This window comes from Zalophus californianus, chromosome 16 (genome assembly GCF_009762305.2).
Source record: "Zalophus californianus isolate mZalCal1 chromosome 16, mZalCal1.pri.v2, whole genome shotgun sequence".
Classification (NCBI taxonomy): domain Eukaryota; kingdom Metazoa; phylum Chordata; class Mammalia; order Carnivora; family Otariidae; genus Zalophus; species Zalophus californianus.
In genome coordinates this window covers 8662012-8675302 of record NC_045610.1, presented here as the reverse complement: position 1 = coordinate 8675302, position 13291 = coordinate 8662012, and the positions used below count along the sequence as shown (strand labels likewise).

General features: G+C 39.2%; 1 pseudogene; it reads left to right on the top strand.

The window, feature by feature from the left end:
• Positions 1–12739: 12739 nt before the first annotated feature.
• Positions 12740–12833, top strand: LOC113908349 (annotated as a pseudogene).
• Positions 12834–13291: the final 458 nt, after the last annotated feature.

The following is a 13291-nucleotide window of genomic DNA, read 5'->3' as shown; positions in this document are numbered from 1 at the left end:
GTAGTCATAGAAAATTCCAACAACTTCCTCTCAGATCAAGATCCATCAGTAGTTAGTTCTGTCAGCAGCACCCTGCTGAGAAGGATGAAGATGCAGAGTTTAGGCTCAAAACCAGTGTTTCCATTGATGATGTCTGCCATGGACATGGAATAGGAGAAATAAGGCTGCCCCTTGACCAATCCCCTTTCTTCACCTTGGCTGTGTATTAGGATCATCTGGAGAACCTTTTGCAAATACCGATGCCCGGGCCCCTCACCTAGAAATGTTGCTATAATTCATCTGTGGTACAGCCCAGCCATTGGTATTTTTCTAAAATCTCCACAGATGACTTCAATGAGTAGTGAGGGTTGAAAACCACTGTCCTAAACTCTAAGGAACTGGGCACTGTGAGTCTGATGAAGGGAATGTAAAGCGTGTAGGAGATTAAGGACCTTAAATGGATCATTTTATCTAGGAATCTCATTTCTAGAGAAATGATAATGACGTGCTCATATAATTTATATGCAAGAGTGTTTTTGCAGCTCAATGTACAATGGCAATAGATAGGTACATAGGTACAGATAGATAATAGGGAGGAAGGAAGGAAAGACACCTAATTCTTCAATAATGTGGAATCGATTAACTAAATTAAAATTAAGGTGTAATGGGTATATCTTAATAAGATGGTGTTGATATGTATTTCACATAAAGTATGTATATAATAAGGTAAGGGAGAGAATTATGTCACAAAGTACACTGTAAAATGTTCTATTTTTGAAAAAATACATGTGCCCCCCAAAAAAGTGCAATAAAAAATAATCTTGATCAAAAAAATGCAATAAAAAATAATCTTGATCCAAAAAAAAGTGCAATGAAAAAATACATGTGTATACGCATCCACATGGAAAAAGTCCTCAAGGTGAATCATCAAAATATCAATCATATTTATCTCAAGGTGCTGGTTAGTTAATTTAAGTGATTTTTTTAGTTTCCAATTTGTATAAAATGAATACACATTTTGTAATCTAATAAAACAAAGGCTGGAAAACCAAGTCTTCTGATTCCAGTATCCACTCTGAAATGGGCACAGCCTTTCATCTATTTGCTCAGCTCTAATCCTTGAAGGAGGGTCACATGGATCGTTATTCATGCTGGTTAAGGAATTAAGAACTTAGAGCAACTCTGTGAAGGCTGTGGGAACGGCTCCATTACCTTAGGTGAAACAAACCAGGGAGGTCCCTTTGATCCGTGGTGCCCATTTCTTTCTGCCTTCTCAGGGTGGATCTGGAAGGCAACCTCTAGAGAGGGTGAGGCCAGCCTATACCCACCTGCTGTCCTTTCCAGGGTGTGGCTGGGAAAGTGGGAGCTGCTCAGACCTACCTCCAATTATCCTCCCACTCCAAGAAGGTCACACCTGTCGATCCATCTTCTTCCAATGGAAGGAATCTGGGCAGGCTCAGCTAGAAGGCATGGAAAGAAAGTAAAGTTTGTTTGGGGCACTCCATTCCTCCCTTCTCTTTTTCACACCATCCCTCCTTCTTCCTTTATGTTCGTTGCTTTTGAGACTTCAGATTCTCTTCTCCTGCAGGAAAAAAAGTTCTCATTCTCATTAAATCATTAACATTTGCATTTTCAAGGAGAAATAGAGAAATAATGTTCACGAAGAAATGACTGTAATTAAAGAATCTCAAGCACCAACTTAGAGGAAGGATGGTGATGTTATGGGTCAGAAAAGCCTAAAACATCTGTGACCTGCAGTCTCAGTAGAAAAGGAATGGTAAATCCATAGAGCCACTTGCCATTGGGACATATTCCTTTAAGACAAGCTCTAGGGAGCACCTCCTACTGATTTTGAGAAACTAAGTGAAAAGGGAGTTTCTACCTGGACTCTAAAAGTGCAGCCTGGAACCCAAACCCTCTCCGATAAACCATCTCCTCCAGTCAGGCAAAGTAGCCCAGTGTTCTTGGTTCTATTCCTCATGTAGTCAACCATCTCCACACGGTGGTGTTAGCACCTTGGGATGCCTTCTCCACAAAGAGTCTAGGAAATATTCTTCGATGTCATGTCACCCAGCAAAGGTGGTGGTAGATCCTGCTGCCTCCTCTTCTCCCATCCCAAGGTAATGGTTTGCTCTTAAAAAGAGCTGTAAAGTACAGGTTCTTTCAGCCCTCTCCCTGCTTCACAGCTGCCAGGGTGATGGGTGCTTGTCAATACCACCCTCCAGTGACTGATTAGTTTGGTCTCCAATCGCTGTATAGTGATCATTTATCACAGGGCAATCTCTTATGACACAAAATATAGTACCCTTGTGACTCTTCACTCTCCTGCACTCACTGACAGCAAATGAAAATGACACTGCCTGCCAGGATCAGCCATAACTCAGCCTCATTTTCCAGAAAACCTTCATGGGGCACTACAGAATAATGAGATGTGCACTGCCTAGAGGTTACAGCCTAGCCCAGCTGTGGTACATTCAGATAAATCAGCCCAACACATGATCAATCCACCCAGAAATAAAAACCACTCTGTTCTCCTACATATTTTACTGTATAATTTAAGCAAATGAGTTCAATGCAATATTTCTCTGTAGTCATAACCCAAGAAGGTGACCAATATTGCCTTAACTGGTATTGGTTTGAGAAAGAACAGAAAATAATTTTCTGCCCTAATCTCATTTTCTGCCAACCTGCTTGAATGACTGAAAGAAATTTGCATCTGAAAAAATATTTATGAGAATGATAAATTGATGATGGTGGCGGTGATGATGACGTCATCAGTGACCACCCAGCTTATGGAATGCATTCTGCTCTGCAAAATGATATCACATTTATTTTTCATTTAGTCATTACAAGGAACTCTGTGACATAGATAATGCAGGTGAATTATACATTTTTCAGATGAATAGCTGAATCCCAGAGGGTCTGACTTGCTTAGCATTGTACAACTTCTTGAAGAGTACAGGGAGTAGACAGGAATAGAAGACCGAAGCCAGGTTTGAGCATCAACCTCACCATTTCCTAATCCAGCCATGTTTTTGAGCAACTTGGGAAATCCAACTTGACCTAATCCTTCCCATTTTACAGGTCATGGGACACATTCAACATAATTAACATTGAGGCAGAATTCACAAACCATAGAGCTATATTAAATGAAGCAAAATTAAAAAACAATAATGACTTGGCCAAAGTTATTTCACATTTACTGAGAAAACAGATTAAATGATGGATGAATTATTTGCTTTTCACTTTAATTTTATTTATTTGCTTATTTAATTACTTACTTCCTTTTATTATTTTTAAAAGATTTTATTATTTTAAGTAACCTCTACACCCAATGTGGGGCTCAAACTTACAACACTGAAATCAAGTGTCTCACACTCTACCAGCTAAGCCAGATAGGTGCCCTGAATTATGTATTTTTTGAGTAAAATTTAAATAATACTGATAGAACAACTACTCTCCTTCCGAGTAAGGTGTGGAGGTAAGAAGATACTCTCAGGGAGATGCTCCCTAGTTTGATATCATACTGTAAATAATAAAGGGGGGGTGCAGAAATGAAGATTTCCTAAATGTAGAACATAGCCCACTATGCAGTGAAGATTTGACCACCTTCCAGTTCATTGAATCAAGGGAAACAAACCCAAAAGTCTTATTTCCCGAAGGAGACAAAGTTAGAACCCAAATCACAGAATCCATGGAAAACCCACAAAGGATATCCCTGTCTCTAACTATCCTTCCACATGCTAGTCTGGAGAGGTTGTTTGACTTTTTAAAATAGTGCAAGACCTAGTTACATGCACATTTCTGTACACTTAGATGATCAGGTTCCCCAATGAACCGTAGGCTCCATCTTATTCATCTGGTGTCCCTCAAAACTTCCCTAATGCCTGGCATAAGATAATTTTTAAACATTGATATACAATTTGCATACTATAAAACTCCTGTTTTTCAAGTGTACCAATCAGTGGCTTTTACAATATTCACAAAGTTATGCAGCCATCACTACTATCCAATTCCAGAACATCTTCATCACATCATAAACCCCATACCCATTAGCAGAAACTCCCCAGTGCTCTCTTCCCCAGCCCATGGAAACAAGTAGCTTACTTTCTGTTTCTATGGATTTGCCTATTCTGCATGTTCCATATAAATGGAATCATAATATATGACCTTTTGTATCTGACTGGCTTCTTCCAAGTGGCATAATGTTTACAAAACCCACTCATGTTGTAGTGTGTATTATGACCTCATCCCTTTTGGGGGCTGAATAATATTCTATTGTGTGGATATACCAGCTTTTACTTATCCATTCATCTGTTAATGACCATTTGGGTGGCCTCCACGTTTTGGCTATCACACTAGGACTTTAATACACATTTGTTGAACAAAGTAGTGACCTTCTAACTATTAATGTAATATGTGAGATGGCCAATAAACATGAAAACAATTCATCCTCATTATTAATCAGAGAAGTAGAAACTAAGACCAGTGCAAAATCATATCCAGTTACCAGATTAGTCAAGATTTCCTACTCTAAGAGCTGTTGCCTTTGATAGTGTACTCATCCTGCACTGGTTACAGAAGTGCAAATTGGAGCAAGCAGTTTAAGGCAAGATATCTGAAAGATTAAGGCTCTAATAGAAAACACAGAAAAATGCTTTATCTGAGAAGATATCTGAGAAGATCATTATTTATAATGATCAAATATGGGAAATAAACCTAAATGCCCAACAATAATGAAATATTTAAAGAGAATTTGGAAATCGGAGGGGGAGACGAACCATGAGAGATGATGGACTCTGAAAAACAAACTGAGGGTTCTAGAGGGGAGGGGGGTGGGGGGATGGGTTAGCCTGGTGATGGGTATTCAAGAGGGCACGTTCTGCGTGGAGCACTGGGTGTTATACACAAATAATGAATCATGGAACACTACATCAAAAACTAATGATGGAATGTATGGTGATTAACATAACATAATACAAAAAATAAAGAGAATTTAGTGGACACACAGAAACAGTATAGCCATTAAAACTGCATTTGAAAATGGGTTTAACTGCATCAGAAAGTATTATTAATATTCAGTGAAAACAGGCATGGTATGGTTGATCACAAATATGTGAAAATCGCACAGAAAAATAGGAATTTGAGGAAACCTACAAAAATGTTAATATGAATTTATCTGAAAGGTGACATTACAGATGCTTTTTATGGTGATGGGAATGAAGAAAATAGGAAAAATCTTGGCCATAACTTCACCCATTATGTCTTATGCTGGACAGTTTTTATGTACATGTGACTTAGCTTTCTTTTAAATGGTAAGTTCTAAGAGGGTAAAGAACTATCTTAAACAGTACCATTTCTGTATTGGGTATAAAGCAAATATTTTTTTCATTAATTAAAAAAACCCTTTTCACTTTTATTAGACCCCATTTAACCCACTCGGCCATGTATACATAGAACAAGTATTGCCAGTAATTTTCATTGTTAAGAACAAGGTAATGGATACACATAAGACTGAAAAATGTAAGTTTCTGTAATTCTTTTCAACAGGGTCATCCCAAAGGTAGTTAAAGAAATGGTGGCCTGCATTACCTACTAGTTTGCCCGCCTCTGAGAACCTGCTGGAATAAAGGGCACATGGGACACATTAGAACGTTAAATTTTGAGAGCATTGAGTAGATACAATGACAGAGGCAAATGATTGAAAAGTCACTGATGGGGTGAAATATATCACACTAAGTTTTGCTGCCAACACGGAAAGTATGTTTTCATTCTGTTTCCACGAGTGAAGGGGCAGGTAAGAGAGAGCATTCTAGTCATTGGGAAGAAATTGAGCAGTATTGGTCTTTATGTTTATGCAACTGTTACAAGTTGTGAGTTAGACCTTTAAATGCATTTGCCACCAGCATCTTTTTTCCATTAGATTTAAACATTCAAGTCCCTTTTACGGAAAATATACTCCCACATGGCCTTAATTCACTTCTACTCAACTTATCAAAACATTATCGCGTGAGATTCATTTTAAGTCTAGAAAATTATCTGAGCTTCTTGTGTGAGGCTGCTTTAGTTCTTCTTATAAACAAGTTCTCTCAATTACTGGTTTTACATGCCCTTCAACTTTGCATGTGTTTGTGTGACTTGAGTTTAACTTAAAATTCAATACCTTTGAATTAGAGTGGCAGATGTTATCCAGATAATTCAAATGTAAGTATCCGTGCAGTTCAAATGATCTCAAGTAAAGAATGGTCTGAAATGATGTGCTTTAGTTTTTGTTTGTAGACAAATGAAAGAGTTAACTCTTAACTTTCTCTGGGTACCTAGCAAAGTCATGTTTCAGTTGCCCTTTGTAAAACAATAATAAATAAAATGAATTGTAAGAATTTGTATGTGCTGAGGCTGGTGTTATGGATTTAATGCATGTTCACATTTAATCCTCAGAAGATGGTAAAAGGTAGGTATTATTTTGGGCCCCATTTGGTAGGTGAGAAAATTAAGGGGAAAATTATATAACCACAAAAAAGGGAGCTTCCATAAAACTATTCCATAACCTATAGAATTATTTATAGCATCCCCAAACTGGAAATAACCCACATATCCACTAACAGATGGACAAATTGTCATATATTCATGGAAGGGAATACTACTCGGTGATGAAAAAAAAGAAGAAGATGGGGTGGCTGGGTGGCCCAGTCAGTTAAGCGTCTGCCTTCGACTTGGGTCATGATCCCAGGGTCCTGGGATCAAGCCCCGCTCAGTGAGAGGCCTGCCTCTCCCTCTCCCTTTGCCTGTCGCTCTGCCTACTTGTGCTCTCTCTCTGTGTGTGTCAAATAAATAAAAACAGTTTAAAAAAAGAAGAATGCAACCATTTATATGTGTTACAACATGTATAAGTCTCAAAACATGTTGAGTAAAGAACCCCACAAAAAACATATATAAATATAAGATATAAAAGTCATCTTGTAGAATTCAATTTACATAAAGTACTAGAAGAAGTAAAACCAATCGGTAGGGGTATAAATCAAAGGAGGGGCAGGTATTGCTTGAAAAGGGACGAGGGAATTTCTAGGAGTGATGGGAATGTTCTATACCTTGATCAAGGTGGAGGCCACATAAACGCATGTGTTTGTCAAATGTTTGTCAAAACTCACTGAACTATGCACTTTATTTGATGAGAATCGTATGTCAAAGAAAGGATACTGATAGATAAATATAGATAGATGATAGATTGATAGGTAGATAGATAGATCTGAATATTTGGGTGGGTGGGAAATTTAGGCATTTTCTCAAGGTTATGCAGTTATAAGGAAAGTAGAATTTGAGCACAATTTGAACACAGGGAGCCTAACTCCAATCTGACTCCTTGCCAAGTAGTTTATCAAATAATCCACAAGTACATTTGGCAGCACCTATATTCTCCTAGCTGGTGTAGGGATTAAAGAAATTTGATCAAATGAGTTAATACATGTGAAGTGCTTTTTACAGTGCCTGGCATATAGCAAGAGCTCAAAAGTGTTAAGCACCATTATTATGAGATACAAGCTTTGGCCTCAAGGCAATTACAGGGTACCTGGGGAAAGAAGTCATTGATTCATAAATCATTAACCAACAATACAAGAATCATAGTTTAGTATACAAAAATGGTGTAAGGAAGTACCTAAAGCCAAAATCTGAAACTCAGTGTCTACAGGTGCCAAGCAGCTTAACAAAAGTGCAGTAGGGATGTGGGACACTGGAAAGCACAGGTCTCATCCAGTGGGATAGTCACTCACTCCAACCTATTGTTGCCATATGGAGACGCCATCCCAGTATTGCCAAGTGTGTTTTTAAAGAACCCAGAAATTCAGATGTTTATGTCAAATCTATTTAGAAATGTTGTACAATAGTTCAGTGCTTTAAAAAGTGCATGATCTTTGGGTTACAAGCTACAAAATGCATCTTAAAGGGATAATCTTAAGAAGACTTTTAGAGGCCACACAAGCATATGGTTTCCCACCTTACTCTTCTACTCACACACAATCTTGATGTGGGAATCCAAACTAGAGAGGTGTCAACTGCCCAAGATCACCCAACTAAAGGCACATCTGAGAATTCAGTCTACACAGATGTCAGTGTTGAATTAACACCAAAGCTGGCCACACATCTCCGTGAGTTTGGTCCCCATGGGATGGACTGCAGAAGGAAAGCTTCAGGAAGAAGTGAGCTTGGAATAAGATTTGGGAAGAAACACTACAAGTGAACGTATGTCATGGGAAATGCATAGAGAAAGTTCAAAATGTGTTCAGTAGAGTCTAAGGTCATTCCAGTTTGAGGTGGAAAGAGTCTTGAAATGGCTTAAGGAGAGTTCTGGGAGCCACAGGAGTTCTATATTTTATGTCACCCTCTACGGGGACCATGGGAAATTGATAGAGCTGTGTGGTGCAAGGACCGGTAAAAGTGGACTTTCGAAAGGCAGCTTGATGCCAGTGGTCTTCTCTACTGTCAAGAGGTCGCATTAGCCATGTCCTTTCCCCTCTGAACCCAGATTTTCTATTTATGGGAGGAGGAGGGGAGGGAACAGAAATCAGAGGAACTATAATTTATCTGAAGAATAAGCAACGAACTAAGGAAAATTTATCAGTCAGACTCAAGGAACTGGATTCAACCCAGTTATGATTTTCCCCTTCCACCAAACTTTTTTTAGATGTAGATTTGTTAGACACCCTATCTGAGCACACAGTGAATACTTTAGTGACCCTGCTTCAAAATTTTCTGTTCCAGATGCATGCAGAAATTGACATCCATAAACCAAGATGATCTCTATGCCAAAAGACCATTTTGACCATTCTTTCGACAGATATTCACTGTGTGTTTATTCTATGCCATATACTGTGCTGAGCCCTGGGGATTCAATGTTGATCAAAAGCAGACCTGTTCTTCCTACTCATGAAGCTTAAAAGTCTACTCATGGAGAGAGACATTAATCAAATAAATGTAAATGTACAATGTGATAAGTGCCATAAAGAGGTATTGCATGGGCTCAGAGAACATCTGGTAGGAGGATTGAACCTAGTCAGGGAGATCAAGAAAAGCTTCCTTGAGGAAGTAATGATTGAGTTGAGCTCTCCAAATTAAGAAGACATTTTTACAGCAACAGGAGTAGAGAATCCAATCAGGAGAAAGAGCTGTAGTTGTGTGTAGTGGTTCACAAGAACAGGTTACCGAATTTTCAGGAATTTTGCAAACCCGTTGATGTCATGTTGAGAATATTTACACTGTGGACATGGGCAAATGTTACAAGATCAGGGATCTTGTTTTTGTTCTTGTTTTTTGGTGTGTGTGGGGGTGGGTGGGACTGCATTGTTTTCACAGAGAGACAGTTTCCAAACAATTGCCGTCGTGTCATCATAAAGTGTTATGATTAGAGACAGAAGAACAGATACACTGGACAAAACAGAAAGTCAAGGGTCAAGTGTATTAAGCCTGAAGAGAAAAAAATGGTGGGAGATACAGCAGACAGCCAAGTAGGGGCTGGACGCTGCACAGTTATGAAGGCTTGTTAAGCATTTTATTCTTCATTTTAAGAGCAGTGGGAAGCCCTTGATGTGTTCATAAGTAGGATAAAAAATTTAAGCAGATGGTGGTTTTGGTAAGATCCATCTGCTCACACTTTGGAGACTGGGTTGGAAGAGAGCAAGAGAAGATGGGGATGACCACTTTGAAGGCAATAAGTAGTCCAGGAAACAGATAATAATAGCTTGGACGAGAGTGTTGACAGTAGAGATGAAGAGACATAGCAGATTGTGTATGTTAGGGAGATAAAAATCAATAGGATTTGGTGAAGGACTTAAATGTAGCAGTGAGTGGGTATAAATTTTATAACTGGATATATGGACTGGACCCTTCCCCAAACCAGAAAACATTGAAAGAGGATCACCACTTTTAGTGGCAGGGAGAGATAGGAGTTGTTTGGCACCTGTTTGGCTTGATAACTTTGAGACAACCAAAAGGGCATTAGGGATGAGCGATCTGGGCTGGAAGTGTGAGTTGTAGAGTCACTTTTTATGAAATAATTGAAAACGTGGGCTTGGACTAGTATAGTGAGGGTATGAAGTGAGATGCTAATTGGACTTAGCATTGAGTTTTAAGGAATTCCCAATTTTGAGGATATTTTTGAGAACAATGAGCCTGAAAAGAAGACTGAAAAAGAGTAATTAAAATTCTGTTCATTTCAGCAACAAGTCAATCATAGGTTTAGCAAACACTACCCTAACTGGTATGATGGAGGGCAAATGGCAGATTGAAAACAATAGAGAGTGTGGATGGAGAGAAAGTGGAGACAGTATGTATGGACAACTCTCTCAAGAAGTCTGGGTGGCTGGCATAATACCCTCTAGTTCCATCCACTTCATTGCAAATGGCAAGATTTCAGGGTTTTTTGATGGCTGCATAATATTCCATTGTGTGTGTGTATATATATATATATATACACACCACATCTTTAACCATTCACCTGTTGATGGGCATCTTGGCTCCAATCAGAGAAAGACATGTATCATATGACCTCACTTATATGAGGAATTCTTAATCTCAGGAAACAAACTAAGGGTTGCTGGAGTGCTGGGGGATGGGAGGGATGGGGTGGCTGGGTGATAGACATTGGGTAGGGTATGTGCTATGGCGAGCGCTGTGAATTGTGCAAGACTGATGAACCATGGACCTGTACTTCTGAAACAAATAATACATTATATGTTTAAAAAAAAAAAGAAAAAGAAGAAGACAGTAGGAAGGGAAAAATGAAGGGGAAATCGGAGGGGGAGACAAACCATGAGAGACTATGGACTCTGAGAAACAAACTGAGGGTTCTAGAGGGGAGGGGGGTGGGGGGATGGGTTAGCCTGGTGATGGATATTAAAGAGGGCATGCACGTATTGAATGGAGCACTTGGGTGTTATACGCAAACAATGAATCATGGACCACTACATCAAAAACTAATGATGTAATGTATGGTGATTAACATAACATAAAATAAAATAAAAAAAAAAGAACTCTGGGTGGCTGGGTGGCTCAGTTGGTTAAGAAGGGGTGCCTGGGTGGCTCAGTTGTTTAAGCATCCAACTTTCAATTTCGGCTCAAGTCATGATGTCAGCGTCGTGAAATCGAACTCCGCATAGGGCTCTGTGCTAAGTATGGAGCCTGCTTGAGATTCTCTCTCTCGCTCTGCCCCTCCCCACACCCCACCCCCCCACCCCCGCATGTAGCTGCATGAGTGCTCTTTCTTGCTCTCTCTCTAAAAAAAAAGAAAAAGAAGAAGAAGTATGGCTGAGATGGATAGAGATGTGGGACCTAAAAGCTATCTGTTTTTTTGTTTTTGTTTTTTTAGTGGAAGAGATATTAAGGACGTTTAAAACAAAAACCAAAGGGGCCCCTGGGTGGTTCAGCTGGTTAAGCTTCTGCCCTCGGCTCAGGTCATGAACCCAGGGTCTTGGGATCCAGCCCTGCCTTAAGGCTCCCTACTGAGCAGGGAGCCTGCTTCCCCCCTGCACCTCCCCCTGCTTGTGCTCTCTCTCTCTCTCAAATAAATAGATAAAATCTTTTTAAAAAGTAAAACAAAACCAAAAACACTGGGATAGCCCAAGTTGAGAAGGAGAATCTTAATACATGAGATAAACTAGGAGAGTCAGGAAGCCATATGCAACCTAAAGGAAGCAGTACCAGAGCCTATGGTAATGAGGAAAAAGAGATGAGCTGAATACTGTTGGGTTGAGGTTATGTGTTTTTCATACTGGAAACCTATAGGCATTTCTGTCCGATGGTTTTTATTGTTATCTCTAAAGCTTATAGACTGAATTGCTACACTCTTCACCCAGGAGGGAAAAAAATTGAACCAACATCCCTCTGTGGTTTCCCTCTGAAAAATCTTTGAACATGGTTTAAATTGCATGTGTGTTGAATTTGTCTGATCTTAAAAATCTCAGACCCTTAGAAGCAGAAATTAATGATCTTATCGGATCCCTTCATTTCAATTCATTCCCTGAATATGCATTGGGCACTCACATTGCCAGACACTTTGCTAATCACTGGGGATTCAAAGATAAACAAGTGAGCCTCTGACCTTGAAAAAGTAATGGAATAAAAATATTTATGCAATTAACTACAATAAAGTTCCAAGCACTACCATGAACAGAACTGGAGGTTTCCAGAGGAGGGAGCTAGTTCCTTACAGGGCCAAGAAAATGATCCAGGTCTCTAGACTCCAAATAGAATGTCTTTCTCACTATCCATATATAATATTACTCTTATTATTCCACAAAAAAAGATTTGCTGTGTAAATCTATTTGTTTAACCCACAAAGATAATATAATCTTTCAGTCTTCTTGTTAATGTACTCCCATCACTAATCCAAGATCAACACTCATATATACTATTGGCTGAGAACTCTATGATTTGGATTCTGGTATAAACCACTCATTTCCCTTTAAACATTAGTTTGAAAACCATTAAACAGTTGATGGCCATCACCCCACGTCCATTATTCACTGGAACAATTCTACTTAGCTCTGTCTATATAAGGCCACAGAACCAACCGCAATTTTGTTAGTACCTTTATTTTTTTGTTACTGCCACTGTCATAATTCTAACCTACTAGTAACCAAAATGTTTGCCCACTTTTTAGTTTCATTTCTTTGACCCTCTAGATTGAACCTATACTAATGACTAAGAAGTAAAATTTTGGGTTACTGACACTTTGGCATCAGATAGAGTCAAATATACATTAAAATGAGTGCTCCCTTCAGCAGCACATCTACTAAAATTGGAATGACGCAGAGAAGATGAACATGGATGACATACATTAAAATGAATTCTTACCTTCTTGGGCTTTTTCAGAAATTTATTAAATATTTACCAAAGCCCTACAATTGCCTGGGATGAGGCCAAGTGCATAAGGGGGAATAATAAACAAGATGGTTTGGGCTCTCTAGGAGCTCCTGGTATAAATCCAGAGAATCAGTTTTGGGCCTTTTCAAACCTTCAATTTTGTTGGAAAGAGCCATCTTGGAGTGGGAAAAAATAAAACTTTCTAGAATGAAGACTAACAACAAAGGTCATCACGGCCAGATTCACTTCCATGACAATGATTCTGAAGCAGCAAAGGGGCAGCTGGGTAGCTCAGTTGGTTAAGCTTCTGTTTAACTCATTTACTCTCTTTAGAGTTTTCTCCAACTCTGGGGGCGGGGGGCGGGGGGCTGCTCTCCGCAGTTTGCTTCCCTCCAACAAGGAGAAGAATACGATGAGGAAGAGAGTTAGGATGGATTTGTTCATCTGTTCCCTCCAC